Source organism: Zophobas morio, unplaced genomic scaffold, assembly GCF_036711695.1.
Source record: "Zophobas morio isolate AGI-343-1 ecotype UQ-CSIRO unplaced genomic scaffold, CSIRO_AGI_Zmor_V1 ptg000011l, whole genome shotgun sequence".
NCBI lineage: Eukaryota > Metazoa > Arthropoda > Insecta > Coleoptera > Tenebrionidae > Zophobas > Zophobas morio.
In genome coordinates, this window is record NW_026972116.1 from 13,490,435 (window position 1) to 13,512,793 (window position 22,359).

General features: G+C 34.4%; 1 protein-coding gene and 1 long non-coding RNA gene across 7 annotated transcripts in view; one reads left to right on the forward strand and one right to left on the reverse strand.

Moving 5' to 3' along the window:
• Positions 1-22,359, forward strand: part of Kug (kugelei) — a 418,182-nt gene that overhangs the window by 149,639 nt on the left and 246,184 nt on the right. The window lies entirely within an intron of this gene.
• On the reverse strand, positions 394-1,226 carry LOC135126510 (uncharacterized). The gene is made up of 3 exons (XR_010280054.1): positions 1,155-1,226; positions 904-1,060; positions 394-848 (listed from the first exon to the last, which is right to left on the reverse strand). It is a non-coding gene; the product is annotated as an uncharacterized LOC135126510 (long non-coding RNA).

Here is a 22,359-nt window from a genome sequence, read left to right on the forward strand (position 1 = left end):
GGTGTCTGTATTTGAATTCTGATGAACGTTATTCAATGTGGTCGACGCTGATGGTAGCATTTGCAAGTTTTTATTTACTTTTTCGCTTGCAGAAAAATTTTGCCCTAAACTAGGTGTAATTCTATTGTTAGAAGTCAAGTGTTTGTCTTTGACATGCTTCCTGAAAGAATTTATATTACTCATTGTTCTGAAACAAGAATTTTTGCAACATATTATTGGTCCATCTTTAAAGGAATGCACGTGTTTTAAGTGCAATAGCAATATTTTTATGGAAAGAAATGATTTATTACACTGAAAACATATATTTGAAAATTAGGTATATCATAAACAAATTAAAAACAAAAGTAAAAAAGACAAGACAAAAATTTAACAGTTATTCAACTGACTCAAAAATGTATTGACGGAAATGTAATTTACATCATGTTTTGCATCGTGAATATTGTATATGTGCTGTTGAATTAACTGCCAAAGATGCTTACTTGGAGACGGATATTCTGCATTTAAAACGTGGAACATTTTGAAACATACATCAAAACATTTGACTACGCTCTCTACGCTATATAGATAAGAGTCTACTTGTAACATGCAACTTCAATTTTCAAAGTTACCTACCACAATGGGTAGGGGTTGAAATGTATCACACTTATTAAGAAATTTGTTCCGCTGCTGTTCTAGCACCACCTTCACTTCGTCTGCTGTTGGAACATGCAGTAAAAACGTCTCCTGGCACTCAGTTTTTGACGGTCTCCATCTTATTTTTTTTTTTGGATTTGATTGTGACGTACTTGATATGACACTTGTTTGGACAAGATGGGGTAAAATTAATAATGCAAGTGCATTAGTGGCATCTAAAACATATTTGTTACTATTGCAATTTATAAATGGATAAATCAGATTGTATACCTTCAGACTGACTTTCTGACAACTTCTCTAAGTAATGTTTTACATTTACATCTTTTGAATTTTTGGCTAAGCTCAAAATTTTCACGACAAAATCATTAATTTTTGCGTATAAATTGTATTCCTGATTCGGGAAAAGTTTTTGGAAATCCACTTCAAACTAAAAATAATTATAAATTTCATGTTCTACCATAAATGTAAATGAAATTCAATATATATTCCTACAAAATAATAATTTCATATAGCTCACGTACTAAAGTGTATCCAAGAGGTCTCTTAAGTCCAGGGAATGTTGTTAAATATTCAAATATTGTAGACTGCCTCTCGTTGTACTTTTTTAGCCTGGTTTTGGACGTTTCCTTCCAATGTTCAATCACTTGTGGCCACGATTCGTAGTTATTTTTTAACCACTGTACGATATTTTCATAGTTATCGTCTTCTGCACTCAATTCCTCTTCCGAGGTTTCTATAAACACAGTTGGTACATTATAAAATTTCTATTTTTATTAAAAAAAATAACCTACTGCTACTATTTCCTTTAGTCTCTAAAATACCAGACTGTCTTAATGTTCTTCTAGTATTGTGGTATTTATCAAATAATTTTCCACGCGCACACTTTTTGTACTTTCCATCCACGTTGACGTACGGTGTATAATATGTTTCAATTCTTTCCTTTGGAAATAACTGTTTAATATAGCGTGCAAGCTGAATAAACCGTCTTGAAGGAATTCTATAAAAAAAGTTTTTATTTCTCAGAAGCTAATACTTTTAAAAAATAATCTATTTCACCTTTTGTCCAAATGGGTTCGCAATTCTTCTTCAATAATGATTGATACTAGATTGTTCTGTAGGGTAGGTGTTAATGACGTTTCAGAGGACTTTGTTTGCAACAACTGACGTCCCTTAACACTTTTTTTTAAACATTTTTTTAGGTCCTGAAATATATTTACTTTAAAATTGAATTGAATGGACATAACTGTTTATTATACATATTTGTTTCTTAAGAAAGTATCATTTTATTGAAAAATAATTGCATAGTAAATATATGTTACTTGCTTAACGATTTGCCATAACAAAAAATACAAAACAGAACAATGTAAGAATATAAATTAACTTACAAAATCATAGGTAATTGGTTCATCCCCTACTGTGGGATTGCCAATGAAGGCATTTTGCCTTTTATAGGGAACAGGTACAAAATCTAGAATTATACATAATTAAACGAATTTTAAAATTCAAGCTCATACCTACCTAGTGCTTTATCTTGAAAAAAATCCTCGTACTCTTTGGATATAATTTCATTTAACGGTGTAGATGACTGTGAAGGAGTCGAGCAGATAGAAGTAAAGCTAGCATCAGATAATATTGGATTTTCATCGACAGCCAAACTGTTTAATGATGTCGTTGAAGCAGGTGACAACGAATTTTCCAAATTATAGGGAGGTCGTGAAATAAAATTCAAATCAGACACGCTATGGTTCCGTTTGCTGGTAGATGGACCATCAGAACTCTCGATATCCACAATACAGATGTCAGTTTTTAAACGTTTAAAGTGGGACAAAAACTTTGCTCTATCTCCTATTTTTGGAATAAGTTCCTTTATTAAATCCTCCGTTAGGTTAATAAAGGCTGCAAAATCTACACCCTGTTCTGAAAGATGAGAATCGTAATTACTAAATTGTGGTATAATACTACTTATATGAAACAAGTTAAAAAGTTTTAAGTTTTTTCAAAAAGAAAAAAATGATCTTTTCATTTTTACTCAACAGCCGTAGAAATAAGGATGACGATTGTTGAGTAATAAAATAAATAATAAATTGTTGAGTAACATGCATGAGTACTTCCATACTAAGTCCAGCAAAAGATAAATGCAAACGCCGTCAATTATTTTGTGAGGAGTATTTTTTTTAGTATTTTAGACCGCAACCTGCAATAAAACCATTATGCATTAGGATGCATTCACTAAAGAACAAATACGGTTCTGGAAAGGTATATAAGGGTAGCGACTAATTTTGATTGACAGCTTTACACAGAGTACAGCTTCGAAAACGACTCGAGATTTTACAGCGGCAATACTCATAATAATTGGAGTAATTGCTTTTATCTTTTGCTGGACATTAACTGGAATTAAACAGGTATGTACCTTGAAAACTCTCCCATAAATGGGCCAGACCCCATTTGTCTAGGTAATCTTTAACTTCAACTTCCATAATTACCTTTTTGTAACTACAAATATTAAGAAAAACCACAAAAAGAACGAAAACACTGCACTTCTCTGCACTAACTGCGTCACACATGCACCCGTGACTTCGTGACGGAAACTGAGACGACGAAAACACGGTGGTTCCCAGAAATAAAGGCATTGCTATTATAACAAAACTTCTCGGTTACGATTAAAATGTACCATTCGTAGTGGTTTCGAACAACTATGCAAACTGTAACAACATTTTTTTACTCTGCTGTTCGATCAAATGAACTAAATTGTACAGTTTTCATAACTATATAAGCGCAATTATTTTAATACTGTTGTCACGATTATGCGAAATTTGTCTATATTGTTAAAACAACGACACAATATCGTCCGAGCAATTATAAACCGGCCAACTATAGAGGTATAGTTGATTTTACTACGGACTGTTTTTAGAGTGAGGACGGAGCGACATATGTCATTTATGTGTATACAGTTTTCACATTTTTGAAGTTTTGTGGGTCATACAGTTGCAACCTAAACTGAAACGTCATTGTTTAATATTTAAGTTACTGGCACCTCAAGTGGGTCAAAATCAGAACTGATAGTTAATGCAGATTAATAATTTTACAGATTTCGTGTAATTTCTACGTAAACAGAATAGAATTGGTAAGACTCAGTTATGTAATATACTATTTTCTTAAACATACCTAATTAAATTAATAAAATTCTATTGTAATTAAAAGGAAATTATATTGATTTAAAAAAAAATGTAAAGTGTAAGCTAAGGAATCATTGGAATAGGTATAGTCAGGAATTTATGAGATTTGCATATTAATGACTGTTCAGACTACAACTAAATGCTTTCGGAGCTATGCGAATTAGGTCAATATGAATTGATTGACGCATATTAAATTTTACATATTTTGCATATATCAAGATGTTTCACATATTTTCGTATCTTTTGCATATTTTCAGATATTTTGACAATTTTTGGATTTTCAAAAACTTTTTTGCAAGTGTCGGCGTTTTTAACTTCTATAGGTCGAAATCTACAAGACAATGTCTTTGGTTAAAATTCAAAAATTGTCAAAAACAATCGAAAATTTCAAAATGGGGTGTATTGAAAAATTGAGTTTTCGAAAAAGTTGCTCAAAAAATCCCAAACAATTCTGAGATCTACATTTTGACATACCAATTGGAAAAATGTAGCGTGTTTATGATACTGGAACGAGATTTTGGAAATATCCGGTTTGAAATTGATTTTTTTTTAATAATCTTAAAAGTTGCCACATTTCAGTTGGTGATTCTGGAAAAATGCTGGAAGTTACATTTGCCAAAATCGGTCTTATTTTAAAAGGTACTAAGCCCGTCCACCCACCCTCTCTTTTATTAGAGGGATCTCATTTACCAAAATCAGTTTTATCTTAACAGGTACTAGCCTCACCCATGCACCCTCTCTTTTTTTAAATGGTATGTCATTTGCTAAAATCGATCTTATTTTAGCAGGTACTAACCCCGCCCACCCACCTTCTATTTTGTTAGAGGGACCACATTTGCCAAAATCTGTCTTACCTATCTTAGCAGCTACTAAGTTTAACTTTTTCCAACAGAGTTCTATCTATCTTAGCAGATACTAGCCCCGCCCACCGACACTGTTCTTGTTCTAGCGATTTTATTTCTGTTGAATATAATATAATTCCAAACAAGCATTAAAAAAGTAAAGGGAAAAATAAGACAACTTATAAACAAAAAGTTTAAGGAAGTACTAGAAAAGAATCAAGGTTATTTTTTGTTATCAAAAGTAGCTAAAATACATAATGGAGATTCCAGTAGTGAGATTAACACAGAACCAAATTTAATTAGGGCTCTTAAGTATGCACCCATTACATCAGTGGATGTAGAGAGGAGTTTCTCTACCTATAACCAAATTTTGTTTAATAGACGACGTAATTTTTTAATTGAAAACATTGAAAAACATATAGTTGCAAATTATAACATTAATGTAGACATTTAAGTGTTTTTTGATGTATCACTGTACTCGTTTTTTTACAGATATTTGTTATTTAGTTAGGCGACTCACTTCACTCGGAATGTACCATATGTATTAAGGTGGCGCAAAAAAACGACAATTTTTTTGTGTTGAGTCTCGTGTGAAAATATGTTAGTTTATAATGTTTTAAGACCCTCCAAAGGACAGCTCAAAAAATTTTTTTTTAAGAAGTCGCTCCAAATTTTAAAAAGTTCTCAATTCGTCAAAAATTGATTTCCTTTTTGTTTAATTTTGTTTTTCTCGTTACGGTAATAACACCAGTTCACTCGAATTTATCTGAGAACATTTGGCAGGTAGTTGTACTCATAAAATAATGGTAATTTCCGTTCATGAGTAACGATGCTCCCTGCCCGGACCTGGATTATTCTGGTTTCTAACATCTGGGGATTACCGGCACGCGACAACTTAAGTTGTAAATATCTTTTACTATTGTGCTACTGTCCATCTCGTTATTGCCAATAAAATTTGATAGGGTACAATGAAATTTCCAAAACTATAAAGTATTCATTCATAAATTATTTCGCATCAGTCATAAATACTAAAATTATTTTCATCTGTTCAAAGTGTTCTGTTTTTAGGGCGTAATATACAGCTTAGTTTTTTGAAATGTAGTAACTTATAGAGTTTTATGTATTCTGATTCACCTCTTCTTAAGCTTTATAACCATTGTTTATTTCCGAGATTTCGGTGCTGCGTTGCCAAATTATTCCAATTTTTTTGAATTGTTTTAGTAATAGGTTCATTACAAAAAATAGCAAGGAGGTTATTTTTTAAATCTGGGTTGTAATATTTTGTGGAGAGATAAAAAATATATGTTGTGTTAAGTTTTAATATACAGAGTGTTAAAAAATATATATAACAGTTTTCAAATATAAATGTTTTAGTTGTTTCAAATAAAGCAGCCTTATTCTGTTTTGTTAATCATTTTCTGTATTTAAAGCTGATAGATACTGAGATTTTTTACACACCGACAAATTGAAAGAAAGAGAACAAAAAAATACAGCAAGATGAAAGAAGAATATATACTACAAATATATGTATAGGGTATTCTATTTAAAAAACTTAAATTGTGGGCTATGCCTCGAAAACTGAACACTGTATAGTCGAAAATAATTTTAGTGTATGCTACTCAAACAACCGTACAACTTTAGTTTGTAACCTTTTTGTCTCTGTAATAGTAATAATTAATGAGACAACCCGCTTAGTGACTCATCCTGTATATTGAACTTCATAAACGGTATTACCACCTTAAAACTTTGTGGTTTCTTTAGACGTTTAATAAAAAAAAATCCTGTGTTTAGTTAAAGTCAAATGGATGTAAAATTAATTTAAAATTTAATTAAATTAAGTTAAATTAAAATTAAATATGTACGTAAATATTAATACTATTAATATATCTATTTGCAATAAAATTAAAGTTGCATATTTATTTTCTAACTGTTAGATGGTCTGTAAACAGTGTTAATTTTATCGAATTTTAATTACTACTTTGTTTGTTCAATTTAATAAATTGACGTTTATAAATTTTAAATTCATGGCAGTAAACTTTTGTTTATTTTGTCAGCAATGGATATTCCAGTTAAGTTAAATAACTAGACTATAAATGTATGAGTTTTACAAAACTACCATATTTTGTGATCGTCGTATTGACCCACTTTTTTTTAGGGAGAATATTTTTGTGGTATGACGATTGCCATTGTACATGGAAAGTTTTTTTATATGCAAAAACTATCGAGAGAAGAATAAAATCATCATCAAAGACAGCCATTGATTTTTGAAAATTTGCAGTTGATAAAGTTTTTGTTGTCAGATTACCGTTAATTTGAAAGTTTGATTTCAAAATGCAACGATCAAAGACAAACTTTCAAAAATCCATGGCTGTCTTTCATCGTGTTTTTTATTACTCTCTCGGTATATGGATGTTGGAGCAGTTGACAACAGACTTTAAATTATCCTCTAGATGGTAAAACGCGAACTAAAATTTCTGGGGTCATTCCCAAGAAACTTTGAACATGTAATCTCACAATTTCGCCGACTAATTTTTTTCTTGAAATTAAAAAACGTAAAATGTTTTCTTGTCTCGGGTTTAATAATAATGTATCGATATTTTTAAGCCCACGCGTTCGCATTATAGCAAAATTAATAAAACGAAATTCTATAATTTCTCTTTGAAAGCTCAATAACAAACTTCTGTAAAATTTTAGTAATACATTAATGTTGAATTAGTGATTGTAGAGTGTAGATCAACATTTATTGTTTTATTATAGTTGTATTATGTTATTGTTTTAGCCGAATTGTTTTGCAAATGAAGTTAAGTGTTCGGTTTGAATGTGTGGGTTTTTGACATTTTTATGCTGGTTTTCGTAATTTTTTTCTACGAAATTTTTAAAAAAATTAATTTTTTGGATGCTGTAACATGTACTGATTGTGCTTAAAAACATGGAAGTTCCTCCAACAGCAAGATGCTGTACATTTTATATCATTCTGCCAACAATAAAGTTAAATATTTTTCAGTATCAATTTTGGTTCACCAAAAGAGTTGTTAACACTTGCTATATCGGGTGATTTTTTTAAATTCTGCTCTAGTCGTTAGCAGTTTCAGTTTCACTGCTGACGTACGCGTTATTTCTAACTAGACAAAAATTTTAAAAATCACCCGGTATAAGTGTGTGGTGTTTGTTATCTAGAAATTGTTTTGTTTCAATGTTGTAATTTTGGTGAATAGAATTAATATTGTTTTAAAATTCTGTTTACGTTTGTTGTTGACAGTTTGGAGTTAACATATAAGATTTGCGTCACGTTTACTATTCAGCAGAAGGGTTCCATATTCCATATTCAAATTAATCTGAGAAAGGCTGCTTTAAACAATAGTCTTTTAAGCGAAAGTTGTCTTTATGTCGATTAAACTTGAAACGCTATAATCGGTTTTTGTGTTGTTTCTTACTAAAACATTTTGTACCGTTTCTGCTTTGTACAATTAACTTTTTAGTTGATAAGTTATTGAATCGATTAATTGAAATAAAGCATTTTCTGTTTTCTCACCTAGAAAAGCACTAACATGTAAATGACGTAAATACGGTACAAGCAACAATTTATTTTATATGAGATTTAAATAATATAATAATTACATAAATTGTTCAAAATCCTGATCTAAAATTAAAAAGAAGATGTTTACAAAGCAACAACGTTTTTTTTCGTAGCTTTTGCAAACCGCCCTTTTACCATGGACTCTTATCTTGTCCTATTACTTCAGTTTTATCGTAATAATAGCGTTAAGTCTTTGAAGTGTGGAAAGCTCAAGGAGAAAAATCGACCTAGAACTGTCTGCGCCATTGAATTAATATTATTAGAACAGAAAGTCTGTCTAATCGGATTTTTAGTAACTAAAGAGGTATAATAATAAATACTGATAAATAAATGTCTGATCATTTAGTAACAAATAAAAAAATTGATACAGTTTTTGTTTCATGCTCCCGTTGTTTACTGTTATCGAAGTAAAACGCAATTTTCGGATATTTTATTTTTCATTCGTTTATTTTGAACATCTCTTGTAAGAGTGTCACAGACAACCGACTTGGTTGCGCTGTAATAAAAAATAAAAACTTAAAGCTTTTCTCTTTTCCGGAAGACCATCCAAAAATTTGCCTTTTAAATTAAAATCAATTATGATAATTATTGTAGTGATGCTTTCGCTGTATTGTCCCTTGGGCACCCGTACCAGATAATCCCCTCAACCATAGCAGACCAAATTACTCCATGACCTGTTCGCCTTCTTGCTATAACTGACTATTCGACAAACAAATCATTATGGAACGTTGCCGGATCACGTTTTTCAAGCAAATGACGTGCCTGAAATTAAATTTCATCATCACGATGTCCGCTTTTTCGTACGTTTGCAAGTGCCTGCGGGATTTCAGCCTGTTTACATTTTTTTACATACGGTTATAGCTAAGTGCAGGAACGGGGAGTAATTATTGCGGAGGGTGTGGCTGGCTGCTGCCGGTATCGGAACGGAGGGATCGAATTTGCCCATTCGTGTTTTGAATGTTTGATGGTGAAAAGGAAAGTGAAAGGGACGATAAATACGTAAAATTTAGCGGAATGGGATATAAACACAAACGGTTTTGTACGCACCGAATTGAACTTTTAATGTTTTTGGTGGTTTTTCCACCTAGCGGATTCAGTTTTGGGTTGGAAAATATTAGTGGTGGGATTTGGACGTGATGTAAAGAGGTTTTGGAGATTTTACACGATTGCGACATTTTTAAGATGTCAATAAAGCGTGAAAGATAAGCTTGTGGGAATCGAGGATTAATTTGTATGGAAATATGGAAGTTGGTAGGAAAAACAAATCCGACGAATTTACTGTTATAATTTTTCACGAGTTGGAGAGCTGTATTTTGCGAACAAATAGTAAACGTAGACATCTAATCCTGTCGATTGTTAGTTGCGCTGTGTAACATGATACAAGAGGCTTCTATTTGTTGTAATTATGCTCCTTTAAGGTTTTGGATTACACTTCTCTTCGTCGCAGTTGGCGAAGATCCGAATTATGAGAGCATTGTTTACGAGGAGTGGAATCTATCGGTAATTACATTACCGTTTACCATTCGTCCTACCAACTTCTCTAATCTCACGTTCACCTCCGAGCCCTCGATCGAATAAATCCGTGAATTTTTCAACAGTCCCTTATTATCCACCTGCAACGAGCTCTCTATATTCAAAATTCTTTAAACAGTTTAGAATTAAAGTTAAATAGGTTCTTTGCAGATGATTCCGGCATAATTAAAACATCAAAAACCCTAATAATTTATTTACGACTTTGTGCTAAAACGGGCCTTCGCTACCTACGTTACATGCCTTTTCAACATTATGACGATTAAATTTAATAAGTAGCTTAATATTCACGAGACACTGTTACATTACTTTAGTACGGAAGATGCGTTTAAAAGCCATCATCAGTATTTTTTAACCTTGTTTTCGAGTTTGAAGCGATGCACTTAATTCGTCAACTTCTGGCGACTTTTGTGATGAAAATTTTGTCCATAAGACTAATTAAGATAAGAAAAGTTCGTCAATATATTCTCCTGACACCAGTCGACTGACTTAAAATTCAGCAGAATTTGCATTAAAAGGGACCGGTGTTGACAAAACATCTTGCATAAATTAAGCGAACAGACGTAGCGGTCTGTTTACAAGCTTTAACCTTTGTTCAAATTCTAAGTCAAACATTAACGCATTTTTCATTTTTTCCCCAAGCACCCTCAAGTTATGAAGTCGGTTTTGCCTGAATTAAAAGAGACAGAAGGCATTAGTGCAGGGACTGATTGAATTTCTCCAGTATTATCCTAGAAATAAAAAAAACCGAGTTTTGTTCTCGACCTCATAACTTTTCTTATGTTAAAAGCTGTTTATGTTAAATGAGTATTTCATATTTTGTCGAGGTTTCATGATGCTAAGACTGCGAAGAATAGGTCTCCCGTCTCCGTCCGATTGTTGTCATATTTTATATGTATTTAGGAATTTCGTGTAGATGGTAAAATGCCAACCAAAATTTGTCTATTCGTCCCCATCAACGGTATTGATAAAGTCACCTCAAAATTGGGAGTACTAAATGTTATTTAAATTTTATAAAATAACATACCCCTGCACTTGTGGTTTATGAATCCGTTTGGTTTTGATCCTAAACATTCAGATTTTTGGAAGAAGAGTCAAAATAGTATGATAACATTTTATTTATGGCAATATAAGAACAACTGGATTCTGGATTCTGGATTCTTAATTTATGGGGGCTGACCGTGGCCAGCCGGCACTTAGGCCTCGCCTTTGGGCCCATTGTACCTTCCCCAAGTCCATATCAGGGTGTTTTCCCGCTCCTCTACTCGTCAAGCCACCCAACTGCTTGAATGTACTTGAGTAATGCAGAGGGTGGAAACTCCCTGATATTTGCCATACTAGGCCAGATGTCCCCTAGTATGGATTCCCTGTAGGAGGCTAGGGCTGGACACTCACGAAGAATGTGCTCAGCTGTTTCCTCTTCTTCATTGCATCCACGACAGATTGGGTCTGTTACCACCCCTATCGCATATAGATGTTTGTTAAACTGGTAATGTCCCGTAAGGAATCCTACCAGTTTACGCAGTTTGTCCCTTGAAAGTGAGAGATAAAATTTCGTCAACTTACGGTCTGGTGTCGCCATACAAGCTCTACTATGCCGACAGCTGCTCAACTTCACCCATATCTGCTCATGGCGTCTCTGGGTATATTGCTTTACGAGTTCGTTCGAGAGGGCGACCGAAGGCGTGATTGCCGGTTCGGGTCCCCAGAAGGGCATGCGCGCGGCTCGCTTCGCCATCTCATCTGCCCTCTCGTTTCCTTCGTTGCCACTGTGTCCTTTGATCCAACAAAGGACAAACTATTCCTCTGCGTTACATACTTTAGCGTTTGTCTGCACTCCCAAACCAGCCCGGATCGAACCATACAGCTGTCCAGGGCTAGTAGTGCAGACTTGCTGTCAGTAAGTATGCGTATTGATTTGTTGCCGATTTCACGTTCAGCAATGATTCTAGCTCCCAGCATTATTCCCATCAGTTCTGTTTGTAAGACAGACGTGTGGGTGCCGAGAGGTACACTAATTTGTGCGTTCAGTTGTTCGGAGTAGATGCCGGCTCCTGAACCACTATCTGTTTTGGCACCATCGACATAGATATCTATGTCGGCTCGTCCTTCTGAATTATCATTCATTGATATTCTATATGTCTTCTCATATATTAATTTTGTGCCCATTCGGTCACAGCCCATCCTTAACAAGGGTATTCTGTTGAACGCCTCCGTTAAGATCCGAGTGTGCTTCGTTGTGCGGCCTTGTTTGTTCCATACTCCCAGAGAGTGAAGTCTTAGAGACGTCGTCATTGCCGCTTCCTCTATATAAAGGTTAAGAGGTGCTAAGCAAAGAAGAGTCTCCAGAGCCGCTGTGGGAGTGGTCCTCATTGCTCCTGTAACACTGAGACACGCCATTCTCTGAACGTGTTCAAGTTGCAGGGCTGTTGTTTTTTGTCTGGCTCTGGGCCACCAAACTAAAGCTCCATAGCACAGCATCGGTCTGACTATTGCCGTGTAGATCCAGAGGGCGATCTTGGGATTTAAACCCCACGACCTTCCCACCACCCTACGACATTGCCAAAGAGCCGAGCGTGCCTTTTCTACTTTATCATCTACATGCTTCTTCCAATTCAGTCGCCAGTCCAATACAACTCCCAGGTATTTGACTTCGTCCGAAAGTTGAAGCGTTGTGTTAAATATTTTTGGCATCTGTAGTGTGCCAATTTTCCTTTTCCTGGTGAACAGGATTAGTTTCGTCTTTTCTCCATTAACGGAGAGGGTATGTCTGCTGCACCATTCCTCGACTATTTTTACTGCAGCTTGCATTATCTCACATAATGTATCTGCGTTTTTTCCTGTTAGCAGAATGACTAGATCGTCCGCGTATCCAATTGTGTGGTAGCCAAGATCATTGAGGCGTCGTATCAGGCTGTCAACGACAGTATCCCACAGTACAGGAGAGAGAACTCCTCCCTGAGGACATCCCCTGTCTACAACAGCCTCGATCTCAGTGCCACCTACATTAATCATTACTTCCCTGTTCCTCAGCATACCGGCCACCCACCTACTCAGGGTGGGGTCCACGTCGTGCTCTCGTAGGGCTAGCTCTATGCTTTTGAAAGTCGTTTTATCAAACGCTCCTTCAATATCCAAAAACATTCCTAAGGTGAAGAGTTTGTTCTCCATCGCCCACTCTATACGGTTTACAACTGTGTGTAGGGCCGTATCGGTGGATCTTCCTTGGATGTAGGCATGTTGGTTCGGATGTAGAGGTTGCTTGCTCAAAGCAGTCTCCCGAATCTCTTTTTCGCTTAGTCTTTCTAGCGTTTTCAGCAAGAATGATGTTAAGCTAATTGGTCTGTAGGATTTAGCCAAGGTGTAATCTTGTCGTCCTGGCTTAGGTATAAAGATAACCTTTACTTTTCGCCATGCATTCGGTATGTAGCTGAAAGCCAGACACGCCCGAAGCATTGGCAACAAAATAGGGCGTAGTCTGCTCATTCCCCTCTGCAGGAGGGCGGGATAAATACCGTCAACTCCTGGAGATTTGTATGGGGAAAAGCTGTCCACTGCCCACTCCAGTCTTGCCTCCGTGACTACCTTTGCAGCCAGCGCCCAGTCCTTCGGGGAAGGTTGAGTACCGACTACATCCCTTTTGGAATGGGAGGTAGTCCGTGTGCTGCCTGGAAACATGGTCTGCAGCAAAAGTTCTGCGGACTCTTCTAAGGTGGCTGTAAAGGTGCCATCTTCTTTCTTTAGGAAACCTAGTTGATGTGTGTGGTCCTTCGAGAGAACTCTCTTCAGCCTTGCGGCCGAAGCAGTCGACGTTATGTCGCTGCAGAAGGATCTCCACGTTTCCCGTTTCCTCTTTCTTAATTCTTTCTTAAACTCTTTCCGGTGCTCTTTATAGGCTTCCCAGTCTTCAGTTTTCTTAGTGTTTTTTGCTCTATTGAAAAGTTTTCTTAGCCCCGATTGAAGTAGGCTGAGCCTTCGGTTCCACCATGGTGTACCTTTGCCCAGACCTTCCTTCTTTAGGGGGCAACTTTTCTCATACGCTGACATTAGAGAGTCGTTGATAATGGTCAAGGTTTTCTCTATGTCTTCTGTCGAACTGTATTCTGTTGGTATAAACTGCACGGAGGTCCCCAGTCTGTCGTCCAGTTCTTCGTTGTATAAAGCCCAGTTTGTCAGCCTAGGGTTCCTGTACGTCTTTATCTCCATGTCTATACATTTTGATGTATACATGATCCATCTGTGGTCTGACGCTGACGCCTCTTTAGAGACGTGCCATCCCATTATATATTGTGAGATATCCCATGTAGCCAGTGTAATATCTATTACTGACTGACTACGTGATGTTACGAAAGTTGGTTCGCAGCCTCGGTTGAGAATCTCTAGATTTGTTGATAAAAGATATTCAGCTAGTGTTCTTCCTCTATCATTAGTGTCTTTGCTCCCCCACAACAGACAGTGGGCATTCGCATCGGCACCGATGATGAGGTTTATATTTCCGGTATCACAGTGTTCCACCAAGTTCGCCATTTCCCATAAGAACAACGTTCGATAAGCTTGGATATTTTATTGCTTAAATGGTTGCAGCGGCACACTGTAAACAATTTTTGGGGAAAATTGATAATTAGAGGAAACTACATATATTATCTCCAAAAATGAGGGAAATCTGTAAAAATGTTTACACCCACACAAGAAATTTACATTTACTTTGGAAAGAGAAATTATCGCAACTAGAAGGTAAATTTACAACTTAATTTACACCTTGAAATTTTATCGCGGATGATGTTGGTAAAATTCCATACAAAAGTTTACCCTCTTTTACTGAAATTTCTCCTTCAATGTAAAATTACCCATGCATAATTTCAGGAACAAAAACTCTGTTACAGTCAAGATTGAAAAATTTATTTCCAATCCAATTTAAATTGAATTACATACATACATACGTGTACAAAAATCAAAAATAATTCTAGGTGATATCGTTCATTCACAATTCTTAGAGAATAAGGTCAACTTGAAATTAATGACATTTATTTTAGAATGTAACAAAAGGAAATCTACCTCTTAATATTTTGTAAGTTTTGAGGATATATTTTATGAAATAATACTGAATGAACTCTCAAGTTATCTTTTTTTTGTATTCCAAATTAAATATGAAATATAAGGCGAACATTTCATTTAACGCCTGATCCTTCTTTAAATATTCATCTTCCATCAGCTAAAAAACTTTTTTAAACGAAACTCAACCTTATAAATTTAACTTAAAATTTTACCAACTGCTCAAAGTTGCCAACTGTTTTTCATGGTGATCTCGTAAACTGGATGAATTCTAAAATTGTATCATCATCATAATCATTGTTTATGAAAACTTACTACATCTTCTTCAGTGAAAATTTCACATATTTGGTTTGCTTTTAATAATATTACTTTTGATACCAAAATTAATGATTTTTTTTCGAATCCCATAAATACAGTTTTTGATAAGAAATCTTTTTTTTTTTCATCAATTTTTTGAAGTCGAATTTAATTCAAAATTCCAAGTTATTTTAGGTTTGTGCGTGATGGTTTAAAAAGAGTCTTATTGGAATTTCATTTCTTACTTCTAACATACTGTCAACAATAACGTTGTAGCTTTTGGTGTTAAATTTTTGAATAAGTTTGAAAAAATCATGAGGGCTTCAAGTGCCTTGATTTTTGAAAGAATTAAAAAAAAAGTGGTCCTTTCTTGTTTTGTTTTTGAAAGAGCACCCTACTTTTTAAAGATTGGGAATGAATCTTGAGAAACCCTGAAATTTTGTCTTTGATAGTGTTAAACGAATCTTGCTGACCTGCAGCCTCTTAAAAAAAAAAAAAAATAAAACAATATTGGGGCATTCGGTCTTTAATTTTTGAAAAAGTTTGAAAATGGGGGGGACTTCGAATGTCTTTTTTTAAGAATTTGAGAGAATTTTTGACGCCCCTTTGCGGTCCCTTTTTGTTTTTCAAAGACTTGGTGACGTCTAGTGTCTTTAAAAAAAAATTGAATGGAGCACTAGACTGTTTTTCTCTTTAAGAACAGGAAAGATCTTGAGAGATCCTGAAATTTTGTCGTCTTTTAAAGTGTTTGATGGATCATGATGGCCTGTAGCCTCTTAAAAAAATATATAAATTAATTGGTGTTTAATTTTTTAAAAAAATTTAAATAATCTCGAGGGCTTCGAGTGTGTGCTTTTTTAAGAATTTGGGACAAGCTTGGACACTCCTGCCGTTTTATTTTTGAAGGAAATTGAAAAAACCTTGTAGCCGTTCTTGTTTTGTTTTTGGAAGAGTCTGAAAGAATCTTGGGGACAGACCTTTAGTGTCTTTTTTTAAGAATATGTGGCGAGGCTTTAAAGAATGGGAAGAATCTTGAGACACCCTGAAATTTTGCACCTAGAAGTGTTTGAATAAATTTCGTAGGCCTCTAGTCCCTTTTTTATAGAATGTAAAAGAATCTTGGGGCCAATCTTCTAGTGTCTTTTTTGTTAAAGTTGAGTGAATATTAGGCGTCCCTTATGATTTATTTTTGAAAGAGTCCTTCGAAAGGACCTTGGAGACCCCTAGGGCTTTTTTTAAGAGTGAAAAAGAATATTGATTGACCTTGAAACTTTATTTTTAAAAGTATTTGAATCTCAGTGGCCTATAGTCTCTTTTTTTTAAGTTTTTAAAAGAATTTTGGAAAACATTTGAACAAAATTTTGGGTTTCGAGTGTCTTTTTTAAAAATTTGAGAGAATCTTAGACGCTTCTATGTTCTATTTTTGAAAATATGTATTTTAAAAACTTCGTAGTTCCCACTTGATTCGTTTTTGAAATAGTTTTACAGAATATTGGAGACCCTAGTGTCTTTTTTTTAATGTGTGGAGCATCCTAGTGTTTTTTTTAAGATTTTGTCAAATTTAAATTGGCAGTGTAGCAGTTCGACGTAGTCACGTAGTTTTCTACAAAAGAAATAGTACAGTGGTCAATTATTGTAAGATACTTACCCAAATAAACACTACATAATTTTACAACAAAAGAGCTAAAATAACAAACTAGTTATATACTAGTTATTTTTCAGCCAGGCGTCCATATGCTGTAATCACAGACGCAAATATGGAAGACGTGGTGACGTCATTGGTAGATAGGGTTGTATTCACACCATATATTTACTTATTTAGAGGCGGTTTCAGAAAAAAATCGAGGTCTCAGGCCCATGAAATGTGTACAGCTGTTTTTATATATATATTTTTGAATTGCTTATGCAGGCTGACTCTCAAAAAATGATGAAATAAATGATTTATTTTATTGATCACATCGAGAACGGTTCATCACATTTTCCCAAAAATTTTGGAATACAGTACTGTTGTTAATTATTATTAGTAGTACATATCCAAATTAATATATGTGACATTTTTAAAATGTTGATGACTTCAATACAAAATTGTGTTACGAAAAACTCACTTGAAATATACGCATAGCATGCTTCTTTACCTGCGCTTTAACAGTCCACACATATTTTATTATAATTTAGATAGAGGTTGTGTTAAAGAAACGAAATTAGTATCAAATAAAAAAATAAAATAAAATCAAATTGTGCAATTTTTCGAAGACTATTGGAGTGTACTTCCGGAGGGAGGAAAGTTCGGTCTAAGTAAGCTTAGACAATTTTTTTTTTTTTTGTAGTAACAGGTCACATATGAAAGACTTGGTTTATTATATGTTAAGCAGTTATTTTGCTGATCAGTGTGCAAAATTGAATTGTTCATGGTAAAATTTGCTAGAAATGCAATAAATTTACTCATATATGGAAAAAATACTCAGAATCAGGGGAAAATTACACCTATTTTTCTACAGTACGTGCTGATAAACGAAGGTCGTGTGTTCGATCCTTTCATAGGCATAAGAAATTTTCTCGCTCCTTAAGAAAAGAAGTTCGAGAAAATTTCTGTCTAGCAACATGAAACCAATTTTTTCCAAATAAAATTTCCCGCTGGCCGTTCTACACTTCTGAATAGATAATAAGTAATCTTTTCAAATAAATAACGAGTGAAAGTTAAGAAATATTTTTTACATTAAATTACAAATGAAAAAATACAGCTGTAGAAACAATTGTGGTAAATCTATAAAATATTTTATACATGACAGCTCAATTAAAGTATATTTTGAATCATAATTTTTTTATTACCGCGAGAAGTGTTTTACGAGAACGCTTTTATTTAAGATTTATAGGCGAAACAGTAAATCATTTGAGGTGAAAAACCTTTTCGATATAATTTTTCTTTTTTTGTTTTGACAGTTATAATAATTAAATTCGTAACACGAAATCGTAGTTCAGCTTTTTCAGATTTATAGAATTATCAAAGGATTATTTGGATTTAGGATCGAAAAAGTACGTGGCAGCGAAAAAATCCAGTCGAAGTAGTTGTTAAATATCCCAATTTTGTGGTTACCGGCACTTAAAGGGTATCATCAGGAAGGCTTAAACGGCATCAGGAAATTGATATACACTGGCAAGGTGCGACCAAGCACGCTACTTAAAGGGTTTTAGTTAAAGTTATTACATACGCTTGCGTAAGTAAATCGGATTGTTGTAGAGAACCACATTAGGGGAAGCTTTCGTTTGGAGAAAACAGCGAAAACGTTCTCGCATTAACCTGTTTTATAAGTTAATAATATCCCAAGAAAATTGCTTTTATAAATTTAGATTCAATAAAACCGGGCCCGACTGGTTATAATAATTTAAGCATCTTCCTACTGCAGCTACCTAGCAGCTTCTTAATTGTAGTTTAAGTTTAATATTTGCCACACCACACTCGGCTATTATGCATCGTAACCATACTTGTGTACACCATTATGAGAATTAATGTAGCCTCAAAGCAAAATAATCGTCCCACGTTTTTGATACGAGCGAAATTTATTTTACCTTGCAACAAAAGGGAATTACATTCGATTCGGCATTTTTCGCGGAGTTCGCGTTATGTAAAATATGGCCTGACGGAAGCACCGGCTAATAAATACGCGAAAAAATTTTACCGCAGAATTTATGAGGGGCAGATTGTTAACGACAATGTACAGAAAGTAGCTACCAGCTTTAAATAATAAATGTTGGGAGCGCAGGGCTCTAATTACACCGTGCGACAAAAAATTAACTAAAATATACTGACAGTACAATTAATTAACTTCTAGAAATTTTTGATGGAGGGGTTGTCAAATAATGTAGACGAGCTCGAAATGTCTATGTATTTAGTTTTTTATTTTTGTGTGACTTGAAAAAATTGGTGCGAGCAGAATGCAGGCTCTTATTTCCGAAATACCGTTGACGCTACTTCTTTAGTGAATATACGCCAAAATTCGTAATTGTGTTAACAATATTTTGAACTGTTGAAAAATTTCAAATTTCAATTTTTCAGGACTGCAAAAATAATTTAATTCCTAGTTTTACCCAATTTGTAATTCTTTGCAGTTTTCGTCATTTTATTAGTGGAAAATACAGAATTCACTGACCTCTGTAATTACAGTTGACGAACTCTGGCTAGTCAGACTTCATCTTTTTCCACATTGAATATTTCATGAGCTAAAGAAGTTACTAAATTTTTGAAATAATATTGTCCTTTTAAGTTGCATCCGTAAAAGTCAGATCGAAAGCCACATTTAAATTTTCGTAGAATTCTGGAGCAAACTAGCCATAGAAGTAGGAATTATTGGATAGGAAGAAACGTATGTTAGGCATCAAAAGTCTCAATATTTATAAATATTGTTTGCTCATACATTTTAAGCCAGCAGATTTTCCCAAAACTTGGAAGTTTACTTAGATAAAATAAGAAAAAATGTTTCTAGATTTCAAGATTTTAAGAGATGGAGAGGGGCAATAATTAGTTTCCTTACTTACAGCATAGAGATACAAAAAAGGTGAGGACTTATATGTTACAGAAGTCAAGCCATACAACATCAAAGTATCTCTTTGAACCTTAGTTACCAAGGATAAAATTGCTTTATACGAGAAATTTTCTTTGATGGTTGTTAACATTTTAAGATGGTCAGTAAAATTCAACAATAATTTATATATACTAGGGAGCACTACAGACAAACATAATCAAAGACATATTTTCATTCAAATGAAAATGCGGGGCGAATAAAATGGGACTATATTCATTGCAGTCATGTGTAACATGAAACAAATAATTTGCAATATTTAAGCAACAGATGAAGTTTTTTAAATTAAAAGTTGTGTTAAGTTACGACCTATTTTTCGGCCGAATTTGTTCTGTCAACAAATTCTTGGAAAACTATGTATATCACAATTGAAAAGAAAACACCCGTTAGTTTTAAGAGATTTGTAATTGTGTAGAAGAACTTTGGTATACAGGCTGATCAAAAAATATCGAACGCTACGTAGTTAAGAAGGGTCTAAGGAACTCAAAGTTCAGGAATTAACATCGTATTTCTGATTTGTTGTAATGAACTGCATGTCTAATAGACAGTTAAATAATTGGTTATTATTAATAATTCAAGACTTGGCTAGAATACGATCCGCAACGTCATTTTTTTTTGTTGACGGAATTTTAGAGTTTCAGTTAAGTTCACCTTAAATCATATCGGAAGTAAGAAATTAATTCTTCAACTAAGTTTAATATTTTCAAAAAATTGGTTTAGGACCGGCCCTTCATTGTCTTAGAAAGTGTCATTTGCCAAAATCAGTCGTATCTTAGCTATCTTAGCATGTACTAGCCCCGTCCACCCGCCCTATATTTTCTTAGAAGCTATATTATTTGCCAAAATCAGTCTTACCTTAGCAAGTACTAGCTCCACCCACCCCCCTCTATTTTCTTAGAGGGCATATTGTTTGCCAAAATCAGTGTTATCTTAGCAAGTACTAGCCCCTCCCACCCGCCCTTTATATTCTTAGAAGGTATGTCATATGCCAAAATCAGTCGTATCTTAGCATGTACTAGCCCCGCCCACCCGCCCTCTATTTTCTTAGAAGGTATATTATTTGCCAAAATCAGTCTAATCTCAGCAAGTACTAGCCCCGCCCACCCGCCCTATATTTTCTTAGAAGGTATGTTATTTGCCAAAATCAGTCTTATCTCACCAAGTACTAGCCCCGCCCACCCGCCCTCTATTTTCTTAGAGGGTATATTGTTTGCCAAAATCAGTGTTATCTTAGCAAGTACTAGCCCCGCCCACCCCCCTTTATTTTCTTAGAAGGTATGTCATATGCCAAAATCAGTCGTATCTTAGCATGTGCTAGCCCCGCCCACCCGCCCTCTATTTTCTTAGAAGGTATATTATTTGCCAAAATCAGTCTTATCTCAGCAAGTACTAGCCCCGCCCACCAGCCCTATATTTTCTTAGAGGGTATATTGTTTGCCAAAATCAGTGTTATCTTAGCAAATACTAGCCCCGCCCACCCGCCCTTTATTTTCTTAGAAGGTATGTCATATGCCAAAATTAGTCTTATCTTATTTCTGTTCAGTATAAGATCCACCGTTCATTCAGACCACAAAAAATGCATTACTGAAAAGAAGGAAGGGTGGGTGGGTGGGGTTAATTATATTATGTTAATAATTCTGTAGAGTGGGAATGCGAACTAATAGAACCTAAGTTGTTAAAAAAAGAAAGAAAAAAGCAGGTAATTAATAGAAGTACTATTTGTATTAATTTTTTGGCATGTATTAATTTAGAAAATTCCAACAATCTTTAGTAGTCGTTGTTTGACATTTTCATTATTATTGAAACCGGAAACGGATTATAACGTTCTGTTTGAATTTCAACACGACATCCCTGCAATAGAATTCTTTTTTGGCAAAATGCTGTAAAACTGTACCATTTGCGACATCTGGGATGTTTCTGTTTGTGTCTTCGTCTGATACGCTGTACACAGGTAGAGCTACAGGTATTAGGCGTCTCCGCGTCCTGTTTGCGGATTGTCACATTCCCATAAACACTTTATTTATTATAATTATTAGTCGTGATGTGTATTCAAAATTTTGAGGTGATGATAGTTTTTTATTGAATCTCCTAAAGCTGCTGATGATCTTAAATCTTGAGGATCCCGAAGTAATTGAAAATTCTAAAAATGTTGAAAAGTACTGACGATTTTGAAGGCCCTAATGATTCTGCAAATGCTAATAGTTTCAAAGATCCTAAACATCTTAAAGGTACAAAAAATATTGAAGCTCCTAACGATCTTTGATAATTCTGAAAATTCATACAATCTTTGAGTTTTTCGAGTATTCCATGCTTTAGATCTTCCTTATTCTAAAATACTTGAAGATCCTTACAATATATGCCAATTTTAGAAATACCTAAGACACTAGAGATTCTAGGAATCACGATAATCTAGGAATTTTAAGAGTTCTCAGAAATGTTTTCCAAAATGTTCCGATATATCACAGATCGTGAATATTTCAAATGTTCTAGATTTTAGCCATTTTTAGGATTCCTGAGATTTCTATAATTTCAAATATATTAAATCTCCTAGATTCTGAAATACTTGACGATCCTGAAAATCCAAAAAAATTGATGATATTGAGAAACCTGAAAACTTTGAAAATCGTGTAGATAATGAAAGTTATTGAAGATCCTAAAGCTTCTAACGATTTTGA